The sequence below is a fragment of the Tenrec ecaudatus genome, chromosome 1 (genome assembly GCF_050624435.1).
Source record: "Tenrec ecaudatus isolate mTenEca1 chromosome 1, mTenEca1.hap1, whole genome shotgun sequence".
Taxonomy (NCBI): domain Eukaryota; kingdom Metazoa; phylum Chordata; class Mammalia; order Afrosoricida; family Tenrecidae; genus Tenrec; species Tenrec ecaudatus.
The window spans coordinates 180,374,456-180,389,577 of record NC_134530.1 but is presented as its reverse complement, the minus strand read 5'-3'; the positions used below and the strand labels follow the sequence as shown (position 1 = coordinate 180,389,577).

At 42.6% G+C, this 15,122-nt stretch overlaps 1 pseudogene; it reads left to right on the top strand.

Moving 5' to 3' along the window:
- The first annotated feature begins 6,921 nt into the window (after window positions 1-6,921).
- On the top strand, window positions 6,922-7,256 carry LOC142437202 (large ribosomal subunit protein uL29-like; annotated as a pseudogene).
- The last annotated feature ends 7,866 nt before the right edge of the window (window positions 7,257-15,122 follow it).

The following is a 15,122-nucleotide window of genomic DNA, read 5'->3' as shown; positions in this document are numbered from 1 at the left end:
CAATCAGCCAGTGCCTGCTAAGTGCCAAATACCTATAAGACACCGTGTATTGTGATAAACAAAACAAACGGCCCTGTCCTCCTGGAATGAACAATCTGACAGAGAAGCTGAGGGAATGTAACCTAAGGAGCCCTAAGGAATTATCAGCAGTGCTGAGTGCTCAAAAGACTATGGAAGCAGGTAACATGGTGAAGAAGACTTATCAGAACCTCATTAGATTTCATCCTAACTAAAGATCATATGTGGAAGACTTCTGAGAGGAAAAAACCTTTTAGCTGAGACCAAAAAAGGACGTCCGACAAAGAGGAAAGCGTCGAAGGAAGCGTTTCAGTCAGAGGACCTGCATGTGCAGACCTTCGTGACCATGTTCCTCTGCCAGCTGTGAGGGTGGAGAAAAGAGAGTCAAGCTAAGCAACAGAGGGAAAGTCGAGAATTTTGGCACAGAAGAAAACAGATTCTCCTCTACAGTCTTCAAAAGGAGTGTCGCCCGGTGGACTCCGTGATTTAGCACAGTAAAATCAACTTCAGTTGTCTGACCTCCAAACCAATAAGATAATAAATGTATTCTGTTTTAAGCTGCTCGTTTTGTGGTAATTCGTTGCAGCAGCAGCAGTAGGAAAGGATGAAACGTCTAAGTGGGGATTTCAAGAAGGCTTGGAACGTGGCAACAATCGTAGCTTTGAGCTTCCTTGCAACCCATTTTTATTTGAGAATAAAAATAAGATGCAAATAGGGAAAATATAATCTGTCATACTTTCTAGTGGGCTCTTAAAACAAGCCATCTGCTCAGTGGAAACTTTGCTTCTCCTACTGGGTAAAACTGAGAGAAATGTTTCCTTTGAAGCTTAGAGGTGAGTCATTGAATTGTGTTGGGTCCTTGCCCGTATACTTAATGCTATCAAGTATACATGTGTATATATGTGTGCCATCAAAACAACTCCAATGGTGACGCAATATGATTGCTTCATCTGATATAATGCAATCATGGTCCAGTGAAGGCTAAGGGCATGTATGCTATGCACCTTCCATAATTCAATATAATCAATCAATTCAATATAATCAATCAGTTGAGATCATACCAGTGTTGGGTGGGTTCTTAATCTAATAACGCCTAAGAAAACCAGCCTAAGCACAGATGCATATGCAGCAGGGGGATACAGAGGCCATGTGAGACTCAGCCACAAGTCAGGGACTAAGAAATGCAAAAGACTATCTACAGGAAAGCAACTGACATGTCCAAGACCCTGCTTTGAATATTCAGCCTCCAAAACAGAAAAAAATACTAATTGTTATCCTTTAAGACCACCCACTTATGGTATTTCTGTAACAGCGACATCAGGGGTCTAAGATGATAAAGGAAACATTGTGTGGTTAAGCAAACAATGTTGTGCAAAATAGTTCATAAATACAGACAAGATGTGGATCTCCACAATCAAAGAGTGTTACAATCCTGGAGCGCAGGCGGTGGGGGTGGGGGGTGGGGTGTGTGAAGGCATGTGTCATCCAGGGAATTCACCACTATAGGAATAAGGAAAATGTTTTGGAAGCCCCAATAGGAGAGAAATGAAGGAAATAGCCCTGTTTGCTCTTTTTCTTTCTTCTCTCTTTGAATCATTCTTATCTAAAGCATCGTGTTCCTGATAGCCAGCTTCGCATATGAATCTCTTCAGTCAGTGGAGGCTGGAAAAAATGACTGAGAACAACACATGCAATAAATAAACTTACTTTCCACCAATGAAAGTGGTCTGCTCTCTTCACTTGGACTCCTAGTGGGTCCTACCCTAGGCAATGACTTTCCTCTCTATCCATTGTCTGCATCTGAGTTCTGCACTATATGACCTTTAATGGCTTGAACCAGATGAAATTGCTGATATCCAGCCCTCTTTTACCCACAAAAACAGCAACTTCATGCATTTCCACTTAATAGTTCTGAAACTAATATCAATAATATAAAATCCTTTGACTAATATATCTATATAATAAATTGTTTCCTTTGGGTAACTAGAATAATGACACGTTCATCCCTACAAAGTTGCAAAAAGTTTATCTCCAACTGCTTCTCAAAAGATACTAGAGAATGTGCTTTAGGGAAAGAAGAAAGTAGACCTAATGGCTTAGTCATCTCGTGCTAGCTACTGTAATAAAAATATCACAGTTGGGTTGCTTGAGGTAACAAATCTATTTGCTCACAGTTTGGGAGGCTATAAATTGGAATTCTGGCCTCTAGCTCCAGGGGAAAGCTTTTATTTCTCTCTAGGCTCTCTGGGGAGGTCCTTGTCATCTACCTTCCCCTGGGCCTAGGAGTTTCTCAGCTCAAGAGCCCCAGTTCCAAATAAAGGTCTCGCTCCACTCTGAGCTCTTCCTGCTTGTGTTCCTCTGATCCCTACTCACTTGTTTGATCTCTTTTACATCCCAAAAGAGATTGACTCAAGATACAATCAAATCCTGTAGTCTGTGTGCTGCTTCATTAACATCAGATAGGTTAGCATTTACAACCAATAGCAAAATTATACCAAGAGTGAGATAGTTAAGGTTTATTGTGCCAACCTGGCCGATAAACACATGTGGGGTTAATTGAAGGACGGAGAGTAAATGGCTCAGTGAGCCTCACCTTTCTAGTTCTCCGGTCTCTTGCTTTGTGATGGTCGGACCAGGGTGCAGCTGTCTTAGCCAGTTCCCTGCTTCAGCTGACAAGGCTCACTTCCTGCGAGACATCCCTGAGGAGAAGTCACATGGACCTACCCCAATGCAGCCCTGGGTGCTGGAGCAGCCATGTGGAGACCCTTGCCAGTGCTGAACTGTTTACACATTCACTAATTTGGCTTTCTCCTCCTGCATTCGGAGTCATTATATGTGTTTTGTGAGATGGAGGAGGGCTTTGTAGATTGGTGTCAGACATATGGGCTAATGTTTGACTTATGGGCTTGGGCAGCACTGGGTTAGGATGCTTTTTTAAAACTTACCCTTTATATAAAACTATCTCGTATATATGAGTTTATGTGGATTTGTTTCTCTAATGTACCAAGACTAACACAAAGAGTATAATTATACCACAAAATGGAAGGCAATTATTTAATACTGATACATAGTCAAGGGGAATACAATTCAATCTATAGCACCAAGAAACGACAACAAGACATAAAATCTATGAACTGGAGGATCAAACACAGAAAACAGTTCCAGGATGACAATTGTGCAACAATTACAAACAAATGTCAATGGAAGGCTAGGATTCATGATGGCACAAAAATGAAACTGATTTTTGTTTTTTGTTTTAAGCTGGTGCTGCTGTTACAGAAATACCACAAATAGTAAGGGCCTTAACAAACAGAAATTTATTTTCTTTATAGTTAGGAGGTATGGTAGTTAGCTATTGTATCAACCAGACACTCCTGGCTAGGTTCAACCTGTCAATCAAATCACAGTTTGATGATGCCTCCATGGGGTGAGCGGTCTTATTATAAAGGAGAAGTTGAGAACCTCTCTCTGCCTCTCTACCTTCCTGCTTCCTGGGACTCTGCCGCCAACCCTGAGAGCTGCTGGTGTTCTGCCATGTCTCCACTGACATTGAATCCCTGAGACTCTACATCCCCCAGCCTGTGCTCTTTCTGCAGCCTGCGTCACCTCTCTGCTGGGGTGCTTTATTGATATAAACATACTTATTGATGTAAGGAGCGTTAAATTGATTGATTTTGTTTCTCTAGACAACCCAGGCTAACCCAGGAGGCTAGAAATCCAAATTCATGGTGCCAACTCCAGAGGGAAGATTTCTCTTGCTATTGGCTGTGGAAGTGGGTCCTTGTCTCTCTTCAGCTTCTGATCCGCAGTGGCCTTCGTGTGTATGGCATCTGTCTTCTGCGATATCTACTTTCAAGGGGAAGGGGGCAACAAAATGATTCCCAATCAATCAGCCAATTCCCTCAACATAAAGAGATTAGGGATTCAAACTTTATAATTTCAGAAAAAATGTTAAATAAGTCATATGGATATCATCAAAGCATAAAAAATACATCTTTTTTAAAGTATTCCCCTTGAGGATTTACATCTATACTTTATGATATAGAAATAGAAATGCATACTCTATCTTTATTTTTTTTAATTCTTTCATCATCATTCCTATAAAGACCTGAGATCTTTATATATGTATTTAGGTGACAGTCACTTTCTAAGAGGATTCTTCAGGGAAGAGTCTAAAAAACTACTTGTGACTACTATTTGCTTACTCTGCTGAATAATAACTCAGTGCACTTAGTGCATTCTTTTGGTCTACAACATTTCTCATACCATATGAGCTCACTCGTTCACTTATTTTTCTATATGTGATCATCCCCAATGTTCTTGTAAAACACATCTTTACTTTAAATCTCACAACCGCTATAGAATAAGCTCTTTATCAGATGACTGGATAGAAAAGAACATACAATCTAGTGTGCAGAATATACCCAGTAACCAAATGGCTTGCCCAGTCCATAGACCACAGACAGCTTTCATATTAGAAGAACATTGACCAGAGGAGTGAGGTAGGTGAAGTTCTTCCTGAGAGATGACCATATAGGGTTTATTCAATCAAGATTAACATTACACAAACAACATGGATTGAACATTTCAAAATGAAGCTCTATCTATAAATGGAATAGCCCCCCAGGGAACTGCTGACATAATTGCCTTCTTCATTTAACACTGAATCAGACCAAATCTCTCTGGCACTCACTCACTGTCACGGAGTCCATTCTATAACTCATAGAAACTCCATAGGACAGGCGAGAACTGCCCTGTGGGTCTCCAAATATGTAACTCTTTTCAAGAGTACAATGCCTAATCTTCCTCTCAGGGTGTGCCTAGAGGTTTCAAACTACTGACCTTACACTTACTAGTCCAAAGTATAACCAACTACCCCACCAGAGTTCCTTTTCCTTTCTGGAAAGAGCAGTATTTATTCCAAATAATGAGGTCTCTTCTCTCGCTAATGTAGACACAGATCCATTTACCATACATCCATCAATCACCCTGTCTTGGTTGTATACTTCTAGTATAACAGAAGTACCACAAATGTTAGGCTTTAACAAACAGAAATCTATCTTCTCATAGGTCAGGAGGCTGGCAGCTGAAATACCGGGTGCTGGCTGTGCGGGTATGTTTTCTTTCTTGGTGGGACCTGGAGGAAAGTCTGAGGCTGGCAGCTGAAACACCGGGTGCTGGCTGTGCGGGCATGTTTTCTTTCTTGGTGGGACCTGGAGGAAAGTCTGAGGCTGGCAGCTGAAACACCGGTGCTGGCTGTGCGGGTATGTTTTCTTTCCTGGTGGGACCTGGAGGATAGTCTTTGTTTCTTCCGAGCTTCTGCCCCTGAGTCATCCTCATGTGACTTAGCTTGTGGCTTCCTTCCCCCATCTCTGCCTCCTTAGTCTTCTCTTTTATCTTGCAAGTGATGGGCTCAGAGCACACCCTACACTAATCCTTCCTCACTAACTTAGAAAGAAAGCCCATTCCAAAGGGGATTATACCCATAAAGTTTGCAATACATATTTTTCAGGGACACAATTCAACCTAAACAGAGATCATTTTTAAAAAATCAAACAAGCTTTAATCACTTAGAGAGACCCAAGAAAGTGAGTCCGGAAAGCAGAAAATCAGCAACAGCCCAGGACAGACAGAAGTGTGCACATTTGTGTCTCAAAAATTCTCACCAGTAGACACAGTTGTCGATAAGACTTCGTGCGGAATTGATGTATGTATATGTATGGATTGTGATAAGAGTTGTATGAGTCCCTAATAAAATGTAAAAAAAGAAAAGAGGAGGAAAAAAAAGAAAATTATTAGGGCAAAGAATGTATGGATGTGCTTTATACAATTGATGTATGTATATGTATGGACTGTGATAAGAGTTGTATGAGCCCCTAATAAATTGTTTTAAAAAAATAAAAATAAAATGGGGAAAAAAAAAAGACTTCATGTGGGAGAGGATTTCTTCACATGTGCTCCCAGCTGGACGGCTCCCACTTCTTGATGTACAGTGGTGGTTTTCGACCTTCCTAATGCCGCCACCCTTTCATGCAGTTCCTCGTGTTGTGATGACCCCCAACCCTAACATTATTTCCATTACTACTTCATCACTGTCATTATGCTAATGTTATGAATTGGGCAACCCCTGTGAAAGGGTCGTTTGACCCCCCCCCCAAAGGGGTCACGACCCACAGGTTGAGAACCACTGGTGAACAGTTACAGGAGAATCGCACAGGAATCAATGAAATGCAGGGATCACATGCCGAGGGCCAGCGCACCAACAATAGTGAAACTCACCTGCCACGGGGTCAGACCTGACTTCTAGCAACCTTATAGGACAGAGTGGAACTGCCCCGGGAGTTTCTAAGGCTCTAAGTCTCTACAGGAGTAGAAAACCTCGTCTTTCTCCCTCAGAGCGACAGGGGCTTTCGAACTGCTGACCTTTTGGTGAGCAGTCCAACCCATAGCCCCCTATGCAACTTGAGTTCCTCAACACTCTTGAGATTATGCCCAATTACAGTAAAATGTCTGACCACCCAACCTGGTCTGGTGCCATATAGGTAATGTTAAGTGCTTTTGCCAATAGCAGCTTGCCTCTTGGCTTACTCACCCACAGAAGTGAAATCCCCTTCTCCAAGACAGGCGTGCCCCCCACCCCCGCCCCTGGGCTTGAATTTCATGAAGGTCCACTGGGCACCCTTGCAGAACTGTCTGTTGATTTGGGGTGACAGCAGAACAGTGTGATAAGGCAGGAACTGCTTGGTCTGCTCCCTGTCCTCCCAGCTTAAGAAACAGAGCCCAGGTGAAGCGAGGCCTTCTCTGTGGAAGTGATGATGAGCGTGTACAAATCAAGGATGGGCTCTTCCTCACCCCCAACCCCCGACCTTGGGCCAGGTGGCCTCAGGGTTCTAAAGCTCAGCCATGACCAAGATCAAGGCCCCAATCCTTCGTGGCAAGAAGAAGGAATAGCTACTGAAACCGCTGGACAATCTGAAGGTGGAGTGGTCGCAGCTGCAGGTTGCCAAAGTGACAGGCCGTGCGCCGTCCAAGTGCTCCAAAATCCAAGTTGTCCGCAGACCCATTGCTCGAGTTTCCTCCGTCATCAACCAGACTCAGAAGGAGAGCCTCAGGAAGTTCTACAAGTGTATAAGAAGGACAAGCCCGTGGATCTGCGGGCCATGAGCCACCGGCTCAAGGAGAGCCTGAAGGTCAAGAGGCAGCAGCGGAAGGAGCGCAAGTACGCAGTCAAGGCGTGAGTGTGCCTGTCAATAAAACAAACTAGGCGGGGGTGCGGGGGTGGGGTAATGTGGGTGGATGATCTATGGACCATGAGCATTAGGTAGGCACACCACCCTGTTGCTTGGACGATTGGATTAGAAGATTACATGACCTGAGAATAGATGGTGCCTTTGTCTTAGAATTTATTCTTACAGGAGTGATGTCAGACAATATTTGTCCCGGTGTGATGGACTGACTTCGCTCAGCATAAGGGTTTCCAGGTTCAACCAAGCCACGGTCTTTTCCATTGCCTCATATGCATGTGAGAGTTGGGCATTGAACAAGGAAGACTGAAGAGAAATCCATGCATTTGAATTATGGGGCTGGTGGAAAATGTTGACAGTACCATGAATGAGCATGCAAATGTGTCTTGCAAGAAACACAGTGAAAATGCTCCTTAGATGCAAAGATGACTAGACTTCACCTCTCCAACTCAGGACATGTTACCAGCAGTGCCCAGTCTCTGGGAAAGGCCATTATGCTTGGCAAAGGAGAGGGGCAGGGAAAAGAGGCAAACCCTCGACAAGACAGAGTCACCCAGCGGCTGCAGCAATGGGCTCAGCACACCCACCCTTGTGAGGATGGCACGGGACCTGTTGACCGTGGAGTTGCAATGAATCAGAACCGACTTGATAGCACCTCCAACGACGTTTCAGGCTGGGTCTCTGCACTCCAACAGCTGGGTACGGTTTGACTGAACAAACAGCTGGGCTTTATTTTAAGCCATTTATCTACAGGTATTTAATCATTTTAATGAGAAAACTTGGATAACTACATTGTTTCCATATTGTAGCTGGAAAACTAGGTAAATGAGGACAAGAGTGACTCGTCTAATAAGTAATGAATCAGGAATGAAGTTAGGGGGTAAAAATGATCCTTCCACCCTCAATCAGTCTCAACTTGGACATAAATTGTCCATCCCAGTATACAAATCATTTCACCTCCAGGGAAACAGGAAGAAAATCTTTCTCCTGAGTGTTCTCAGTTCCCTTGCTGGGCTGAGATGGTTAATAGGTGTGGTTGTTACATAAGTTCATGTCAACTGGAAGCTATATAAACGTGTAAGGGTGGAGTCTAGCCTGTCAACCAGGTCATCGCCTGATGGTGCCTCCTTGTGGGCGTGGCCTTCTCCTGGGAACCTCCCCCTCTCTCTCTGCCTTCACCTTCCTGCTGGCGAGCCACTCTGAGATGAGCCATAGTCCTGGAGTTGCATCCACTGCCATCGGTTCCACAAGACTTTGCGTCCACTGGCCTGTAATTTTCCTGCATTCTGCATCATTGCTGCAGCTGCGGGAGTCTGAAGAGGGACTGATGGACTAGTATCAGACTTAAGGACTTGAGTTGGACTGGGTTGGGAGGTTTTATTAGTGCGTAATTACTTCTTGACATAAGGCTCTTTCTTACACATATATGAGTGCCACTGCATTTGTTTCTGTGGTCAACCAGCCTAACACCACAGGGAACTGGCCTGCCCTTCCTCCCAGTCTTTTCCAGGTGTTATATGTTGTGTTGCCATGGAGGTTGCTGTTGGCAGGGTGGGAAGTGAGAAAATGGTTTCATGATTTTTAATGGATATATATGAAAACATTAGAAAAACATTTCAAAAACCTTTGGACTAAAATATGGCTAAGGTGCAAGGAGACTTCACAAAGTTCATGGGAAAATAGGATTAAAAGATAATGAGAACTAAAGAAACTTTACAATAAATTTGGAATATCATTAATGTTTTATCAGTGGTTTTGTCTTGGAATGTTTGTTACGATGTAAACATGCTCCTCGAATATTAAAAAAAAGATCATGAAATTTTTGCTTGAACTTTTTGAAGACCCCTCCCATGTGTGTAGTATGAGGAAAAAGTAAATGAGTACGTGCATGAGAAAAAGAGTTGTGTATATGAAAAATCGAGGGAAAAGGAGAATGTGTGTTTTATTTGACTTGATACTTCATTAAAAGTGTAGCACTCCAGCTCCCATATGCACCAGTGTACAACCTCTGCTCTATCCAGTCTTGCAAGGTAGAAATCGGATCATGGTAGTTGGGGCGGAGGAAGCATCCAGGATCTGGGGAAAAGCTGTATTCTTCATCGGTGCTATATCGCACCCTGACTGACTCATCTCCTCCCCTAGACCCCTCTGTGAGGGGATCTCCAGTGGCCGACAAATAGGCTTTGGGTCTCCACTCTGCACTTCCCCCTTCATTCACTATGATATTTTTTGGGGGGGATGATGCCTTATGCCTGATCCCTTTGGCACCTCATGATCGCACAGGCTGGTGTGCTTCTTCCATGTGGGCTTTGTTGCTTCTGAGCTAGATGGCCACTTGTTTACCTTCAAGCCTTTAAGACCCCAGACACTATCTCTTTTGATAGCCGGGCAGCTTTCTTCACCACATTTACTTGTTCACCTGCTTTGGCTTCAGCAGTTGTGTCGGGAGGGTGAGCGTCATAGAATGCCAATTTAATAGAAGAAAGTATTCATGCATTGAGGGAGTGTTTGAGTAGAGGCCCAAGGTCCTTCCGCCACCTTAATACTAAACCTATAAATATAGACACATAGATCTATTTCCCCATCCTCATATATATATATTTGCATGTACATGTCTTTGTCTAGACCTCCATAAATGCCCTTTGCCTCCTAGCTCTTCCCTCTATTTCCCTTGACTTTCCTCCTGCCCCACTATCATGCTCCGTCCCCACCTGGGTTACAGCTATACCTCTTCTTTACGTGCATATGGGAGCTGGAGGCACAGGGAATCCAGGGTGGATGATACCTTCAGGACCAGGGGTGTGAGGGGCGATAATGGGAGAGTAGAGGGTGAGTGGGTTGGAAAGAGGGAGCTAATTACAAGGATCTATGTGTGACCTCCTCCCTGGGGGACGGTCAACAGAGAAGGGGGTGAAGGGAGACCCCAGATAGGGCAAGATATGACAAAATAATAATCTATAAATTATCAAGGGCTCATGAGGGAGGGGGAAGCGGGGAGGGAGGGGAAAAAAAGAGGACCTGATGCAAAGGAGAGCAAATGCTTTGAAAATGATTAGGGCAAAGAATGTACAGTTGTGCTTTATACAATTGATGTATGTATATGTATGGATTGTGACAAGAGTTGTATGAGCCCCTAATAAAATGTTTAAAAAATAATAAAAGTGTAGCACTCTCACAATCTGGGAAAACACCTTATAATATTTGACTCTTCTCGTGTAATAATTTTAGCTTATTATTATTTATAGTTTTAGATTTCTGGTTGGAGTTATTTGTCGTCAAAATTCCTCAAACTACCTCAAAGACTTAGGGATCTAGTTAATAAATGTTTAAAAGCGTTTACCATGTTTTTGGAAACTCATGAAATAGCTAGTTTTCTTTTTTAGTTTCTTGGTTTTTTTGGTTCAGTTATTTTTATTCCTTCTTGGTAACAAGGAAATGTAGATATTTTTCATCATTTTATTGGGGCTCGTACAACCCTTATCACAATCCATCCATTGTGTCAGCACATCTGTACGTTTGTTACCCTCACCATAGAATACTAGTTTTCTTCTTTCAACACCTCAATAAATGTTGAGATGCCACTAAAAGCATATCATTAAACAAATGCAATTTTTTCCTAATACTGTGTTTTTACTTCATTCCATCGTTCATGTTTTAAACAAGCAATTATAAGGTTACAACTTTGGCTGCTAACCCCAAGCTCAGCAGTTTGAACCGCCAGGTGCTCGGAAGGAGAAAGATGAAGGTTTTCTACTCTATGAAGAGCTGTGTTCCTGGCAACTCACGGGGGCAGTTCTACCCTGACCTGTAGGGCTACTAAAAGTCAGGATCAGCTCGGTGCCAAAGACTTTGCTTTATTTTTGACTGGATACCAGAAATGGCATTTTATGGTTTAAAGTAACATGCACTTATAATACTGGAGGCATAATAATTTAGTGATCTGACTCTATGATGAAAATACGTGGCCCCATCTCCAAACATTCAATATATAATATTGAATCATATATGGCACGGCCTGAGATTTAACTCTGAATTCTAAGCAAGTTTGTGTCTCACAGAGAGGGGTGGAGTGGTGGGGGGGAATCAAAACTTACTTTCTAAGAAGCTTAATCAGAATCTCTGCTTATAGTACATGTCAGAGTCATCACTAGGCGGCTCGCAGAAAAGCATTTAGAAAGCAGTAATTCACTGTAACAGAGTCAAACCACATGTTCTAACTGGGGGTGGGGGAGAGGAGGCCCAGAAGTCTCTGAGCGGGAGAAAGCTGAGGCTCTCTCCTTCCATAAAGGCTCACAATCTCTGGGACCTCAGGGAGCAGTTCTCCTCTGCCTAAGCTGCGGTTCTCAGCCTGTGGGTCGTGACCCCTTTGGGGATCGGACGACCCTTTCACAGGGGTCGCCCAATCCCTAACAGTAGCAAAATGACCGTTATGAAGTAGCAATGAAAATGATTTGATGGTTGGGGGTCACCACCACATGAGGAACTGTATGAAAGGGTCACGGCATTAGGAAGGTTGAGAACCACTGCTCTACAGTGTCTAGAGTGCCAGCCACTGTGCGTTGGGATAATACTCGAGGCAATGAGCTTGATTTTGGTTTCTAGCCAAGTAAAACAATAATCATAACATCCTCATACTTATCAGAGGACATGTGTTTGAATATTAGATTTTAAGAGTTTGGCGATGAGCCTATGTGTTTCTTACTGAGAAATCTGAGGACACGGCTCACACGTACCAGGAAATGCTGGTGGACCCAGAACAACAGTTAAACCGAGGACCGTGGGCACCACCTGAGGGTTACTGCACGGCATGGGGTTTTTCTTTATCACCGCGGTCTTAGCAGAAGGTTCAGAATTATCTGGTGCACAAAGTTCTTGCATGATATTTAATCCCCCTAAGGTTCAAAATCAGAGGAGCCTCAGTGCCACCGTGGGTTACACGTTGGGCTAACTGAAAGGTCAGCAGTTCAAAATAAACTGCCGCCCTGTGGGAGATAGATGAGGCTTTCTCCTCCTCTAAGAATTCACCATCTCAGAAGCCCCCGGGGACAGTTCACTATGAGGTGGAATTGACTCAATGGCAGTGAGTGTGGTTTTGATTGGAATGGTAAATTACCAGGGCATAGTTTTCTCCCAGACGTGGCTTATCAGGATTTTAAAATCGGAGTAACTTTTCCTGTTAATGTAGGCATATTTCTGTGTGTTGGCATATATACATACATGAATACGTGTGTAAGAGAGTGTGTGTGGCTGAAAGAGTACATACATGACTGTACAACAGATGTACCTTGGATAATACAAATGTACAAGGTACAGATGTACTTTGAATAATACAAGTTGCCAAAAACCTCTTCACATATCCTTTTAGTACAAGTAATTCAATTGTGAATTCTAAGGTTAACCCTCCACTTCTAGCCAAGAGGAAAGTGGTTTGAACTTACCCAGAGCTGCTTCAGCAGACAGCCTGGAGGTGTGCTTCTGCAAGTTCCCAGCCATTGAAAATCCATATATGGGGTTGCCCACCATGAGTCAGAATCACTGATGATACCATTTAAAAAGAAAGAAAACAAAGGCCCCTTGTGTAAAGTAGCAGCCCCCCAAGAATGTTGGGTGTATCTCAAGAGCCTCACTCATAAGACCTTTGAAGGAGGTGCCTGGCCGCAGTAGTCCAGGACAAGGAGGAAGAGCGTGAAAGACTTTACTCAATAGGATCCCAAGAACAATCAACACAAGTCAGGCAAGAATTGCTTCTCCACACTAAAAACCTTAGTTCCCACGTTACAAACATCTAACTACTTGTGCAAATATTTAGTACCTTTGTAAGTTCCTCCCCCCTCCCTCCCTCCCTCCCAGCGTGACTAGCCATGTCACTTAACTCAGGGACCAGAATAGAAACTCTAATACTCTGGAGCTTGGGTCTTCAGGTTGAGGTCTTCATTTCAAAAGACTGCCATAATAATAATAATTCAAAAAAATACACCCGAGTGGCTTTAAGAAATAGGAAATTATTATTTCACTTTTCAGAAGGCTGAAAATCTAAAACAGAGTCTCAGGCATGTTGATTCCTTTTTGGCAATGGCCCCAGGCAGTCTTCAAGTCTTCAGCATCCCCTCCAGAGCAGTGTTTCCAAAAGTGAAATGGAGCACATTAAGATTGATATTCAAGGCGTTGGTGAGCTGAAATGGACTGGTATTGGCTTTTTTTAATCAGAAAATAGTATGGTTTACTATACCAGGAATGACACAATCAAGAGAAAGGACATTGCACATATTTTCAGTAAGGATATTTCAAAATCTATCTTCCAATGCAATGCTGCCAATATTAGGATAATACCTATCCGCATACAAGGAAACTCAGTCAGTGCAACTAATATTCAAATGTACCCACTAAAAGCAGTGATGCAGGAAGTGAAAAGGTATACTGTGTTCAGTCTGAAATTGTTCAAGCATCCAACCAAGATGCAATGATAGTTCTTGGCCATTGGAATGATAAAGTTTGAAACAGAGGAGAGAACAATAGTTGGAAAATGTGGTCTTGGTGATAGAAGTAAAACTGGAGATCCCATGATAGACTTTTGCACTATTAATAGCTTCATTGCAAACACCATTTTTCATCAGCACAAAGGACACACGGACTTCTCCAGAAGGAATACACAGAAACAAATTGACTACATCTGTGGAAATTGTGATGGAGAAATTAAAACCAGTCCATGACTGTGAATCAGACCATAAATTGTTCATATGTAAGTTCGGGATGAAGTTGAAGAAAATTAAAACAAGTCTGTGAGAGCCAAAAATAAAGCCTTGAGTCTATCCCACCTGAATTTTGAGAACATCTCAAGAACAGATTTACTGCACTGAACCCTAATGCAATAAAATCTGATGAGCTGTGGGACATCATACATGAAAACAAAATGTCATTAAAAGCACAGCAAAGAAAGAAAGCTCAAAGTGGATGTGTCAGAAGACACTGTGAACTTGCGCTTAATCATACAGGACCTAAGTCCGATGGGAGACATAAGGAAGTAAGGGCATCTCAAAAAGAAAAGGTAAAATATTATAATGAAATGTACAAATGCTTAGAGCTAGAAAAACAAAAAGGAAGAACACCTCAGTAGATCATCCACTGAAAGAACTGAAGAAAGAATCCAAGCCTCGGGGAGGAGATGAGTCTGTCAGGGTGCAGTATTGCACCGATGAAACATGTAACTCTCCTCTAGTTCTTTAATGCTTCCTCTCCCCAACTATCATGATCCCAATTCTACTTTACAAATCAGCTAGACCAGAGGATGTACACTGGTACAGCTGGAAACACAAGGAATCCAGGACAGATAAACCACTCAGGACCAATAATGAGAGTAGTGATACCAGGAGGGGAAGGAAAAGTGGGGGAGAAAGGGAGAATTGATCATAATGATCTATATATAACTCTTCCCTAGGGGATAGATAACAGAAAAGTGGGTGAAGGAAGACATTGGACCGTGTAAGACATGAAAAATAATAATTATAAATTATCAAGGGTTAATGAGGGGTCAGGGAAAAACTGAGGAGCTGATACCAAGGACTCAAGTAGAAAGCAAATGTTTTGAGAATGATGATGGCAACAAATGTGCTTTACATAATTGATGTATGTATGGATTGTAATAAGAATTATATGAGCCCCCAATAAAAAGATCTACAAAAAAAAAAAGAAAGAATTCAAGGCTCAGGTTGCAATATAGAAAGAGGCAGTTGTTTGAACAGAACATGGAAATACTGCATGGGTTAAAATCGAGAAGGATGTACATCAGGGTGGCATCTTTTCACCATACTTATTCAATCTGTATGTGGAGCAAATAATCAGAGAAGCTGGTTTATATTAAGA